Genomic DNA, 3,605 nt, shown 5'->3' with positions numbered 1-3,605 from the left:
GGACGCGGCGGCGCACCGAGCCATAGCAGCCGCACGGGAGGCGGCGGAGAAACAGGTGATGGAGCGACGCAACGACGGGGCCGACCCGTCCGGAAGCAAGTAGTCTAGGCTTCTAGATCTACATTGTATAGGTTTTTATGCATTTAAATGTACTACTTTTTATATTTTTAAATACATTGCAAATCTAAAAATTGATCGCCCCGGTGGGAGCACACCCAGACGCAAACGGACGTGCGGACAAAATATGTCCGCGGGCCGACGCAAACGGACGCTCGCGACCACTTTTGGGCGTCCGAAATGCGTCGCCCCGTTGGAGATGCACTGAGGACCAGCACTGAAGCGGTAGGCACTCCCGACAGGAGGGTGAGGATTATTGCCCAGAGCAGACATGATAGGCGGCTCTCGGAGGAGATCCCGCGGAGGCCGAGCCTGCGAGCGTAGCCGGCTTGGAGGCGTGGGGGGCTGGCCGGGGAAGCAAACTGGGACGGTGCGGGAGGACGGCCGGAGGATGTGATCTCGCCGAAAGTGGCCGACGTGGCTGAAGTATCTTGGATTTGAATAGGGAAGGCACCAGGCTCGGGAATAAGGAAGTATACTGTCTTTTCCTGAAACGTAATTACCATCGGGAGAATAGGAAAGACATCAACTTGGAAATTAAAAAGTATCTTATCATACCATAGCTCATGGACGTAATTAACGTGAGCGTGATTGATGATATTGTAATGAGCACTATGAAATTAAATCGGACGAAGTGGAGACCGTCAGATTGATTGAACGACTAGGATCTTTTCAATGACGACCACCAAAGTGCATTGAGTGTCAAACGACCAACTCCCATTTAATAGTAAAGAAATACTGTAGAGCTTGTTAAAATTTAGTTTGCATGATTGGTCTCTCTAAAGTCTAGATATTTTCTGGTAAAAGGGTTTAAACAACAAGGAAGACAGTGTAGAGTCTTATAATACTTGCAATATGTTCTTATGTAAGTTTTGTTGTACCGGTTCATACTTGTGTTTGCTTCAAACAACCTTGCTAGCCTAAGCCTTGTATTGAGATGGAATACTTCTCGTGCATCCAAATTATTGAGCCAAAAACTATGCCATTTGTGTCCACCATACCTACCTACTACATGGTATTTTCTGCCATTCCAAGTAAATACTTCATGTGCTACCTTTAAACAATTCAAAAGTTATTATCTCTTATTTGTGTCAATGTTTTATAGCTCACGAGGAAGTATGTGGTGTTTTATCTTTCAATCTTGTTGGGCAACTTTCACCAATGGACTAGTGGCTTCATCCGCTTATCCAATAATTTTGTAAAAAGAGCTGGCAATGGGGTTCCCAGCCCCAATCAATTAACTTTCATAATTTTACAAATAGACACTCCTCCATGGTATGTGATTGTTGGAAGGCACCCGAAGATTCGGTTAGCCATGGCTTGAGAAAGCAAAGGTGGGGAGGAGTGTCATCTAAATAAAACTAAAATAAAAGACACTCCTTCATGGTATGAGATTGTTGGAAGGCACCCGAGGATTCAGTTAGCCATGGTTTGTGAAAGCAAAGGTTGGAAGGAGTGTCACCCAAAAATAAAAAAATTTCATGGGAGCCGCTCTTTGAAAGTCTGTCTGGCAAGGGGGTTAGAGTGCCCACTACCATTCGTTGACAACAACAAACACCTCTTAAAATTTTACTTTTATTTTCTCTATATGATTTCAAAACTTGAAAAGCTCTAGCACATGATTTTATCCCTGCTTCCCTGTGCGAAGGGCCATTCTTTTACTTTTATGTTGAGTCAGTTCACCTACTTCCTTCCATCTTAGAAGCAAACACTTGTGTTAACTGTGCATTGATTCTTACATACTTGCTTATTTGCATTCATCATATTACTTTGTGTTGACAATTATCCATGAGATAAACATGTTGAAGTTGAAAGCAACCGCTGAAACTTATATCTTCCTTTGTGTTGCTTCGATGCCTTTACTTTGAATTTATTGCTTTATGAGTTAACTCTTATGCAAGACTTATTGATGCTTGTCTTGAAAGTACTATTCATGAAAAGTCTTTGCTATATGATTCAGTTGTTTAGTCATTGTCTTTACCATTGCTTCGAATCGCTGCATGTAGGATAACGTTGCATAGAAAACAAAAATTTTCCTACCGCGAACACGCAATCCAAGCCAAGATGCAATCTAGAAGACGGTAGCAACGAGGGGGTATCGAGTCTCACCCTTGAAGAGATTCCAAAGCCTACAAGATGAGGCTCTTGTTGCTGCGGTAGACGATCACTTGCCGCTTGCAAAAGCGCGTAGAAGATCTTGATCACGATCGGTTCCGGCGCCACGAACGGGCAGCACCTCCGTACTCGGTCACACGTTCGGTTGTTGATGAAGACGACGTCCACCTCCCCGTTCCAGCGGGCAGCGGAAGTAGTAGCTCCTCTTGAATCCGACAGCACGACGGCGTGGTGTCGGTGGCGGTGTAGAAGTCCGGCGGAGCTTCGCTAAGCTACGCGGGAAATATAAAGTGGAGGAGCAAAGCTAGGGTTTGGGAGGGGGTGGCCGGCCACTCAAGGGGGGCGGCCAAGTTATGGTCTTTTGGGGTGGCCGGCCCCCTCCCTTGGCCCCTCATTATATAGGTGGATCCCAAGTGTTGGTGTCCAAGTCTTCGAATAAGACCCGAAACCAAAACCTTCCATAGGAGGGGGCAAACCTAGCCCAACTAGGACTCCCACCCAAAGGTGGGATTCCCACCTCCCATGTGGGGTTGGCCGGCCCCCTATGGTGGAGTCCACTTGGGACTCCACCCCCACTAGGGCTGGCCGGCCATGGAGGTGGAGTCCCTTGTGGACTCCACCTTCCTTGGTGGTTTCTTCCGGACTTTTCTAGAACCTTCTAGAACCTTCCATAGAACCTTCCGCGACATTTTAATTCACATAAAATGACATCCTATATATGAATCTTATTCTCCCACCATTCCTAACTCCTCGTGATGTCCGGGATCTCATCCGGGACTCCGAACAAATATTCGAACTCCATTCCATAATTCAAGTGCTACCATTTCAACATCCAACTTTAAGTGTGTCACCCTACGGTTCGAGAACTATGCGGACATGGTTGAGTACTCACTCCGACCAATAACCAATAGCGGGATCTGGAGATCCATAATGGCTCCCACATATTCAACGATGACTTTAGTGATCGAATGAACCATTCACATACATTATCAATTCCCTTTGTCTCGCGATATTTTACTTGTCCGAGGTTTGATCTTCGGTATCACTCTATACCTTGTTCAACCTCGTCTCCTGACAAGTACTCTTTACTCGTACCGTGGTATGTGGTCTCTTATGAACTCATTCATATGCTTGCAAGACATTAGACGACATTCCACCGAGAGGGCCCAGAGTATATCTATCCGTCATCGGGATGGACAAATCCCACTGTTGATCCATATGCCTCAACTCATACTTTCCGGATACTTAATCCCACCTTTATAGCCACCCATTTACGCAAAGTGGTGTTTGGTGTAATCAAAGTACCTTTCCGGTATAAGTGATTTACATGATCTCATGGTCATAAGGACTAGGTAACTATGTATCGAAAGCTT

The sequence above is a fragment of the Lolium perenne genome, chromosome 4 (genome assembly GCF_019359855.2).
Source record: "Lolium perenne isolate Kyuss_39 chromosome 4, Kyuss_2.0, whole genome shotgun sequence".
NCBI lineage: Eukaryota > Viridiplantae > Streptophyta > Magnoliopsida > Poales > Poaceae > Lolium > Lolium perenne.
The sequence above is the reverse complement of the archived record's forward strand: the minus strand, read 5'-3'. Positions refer to the sequence as shown.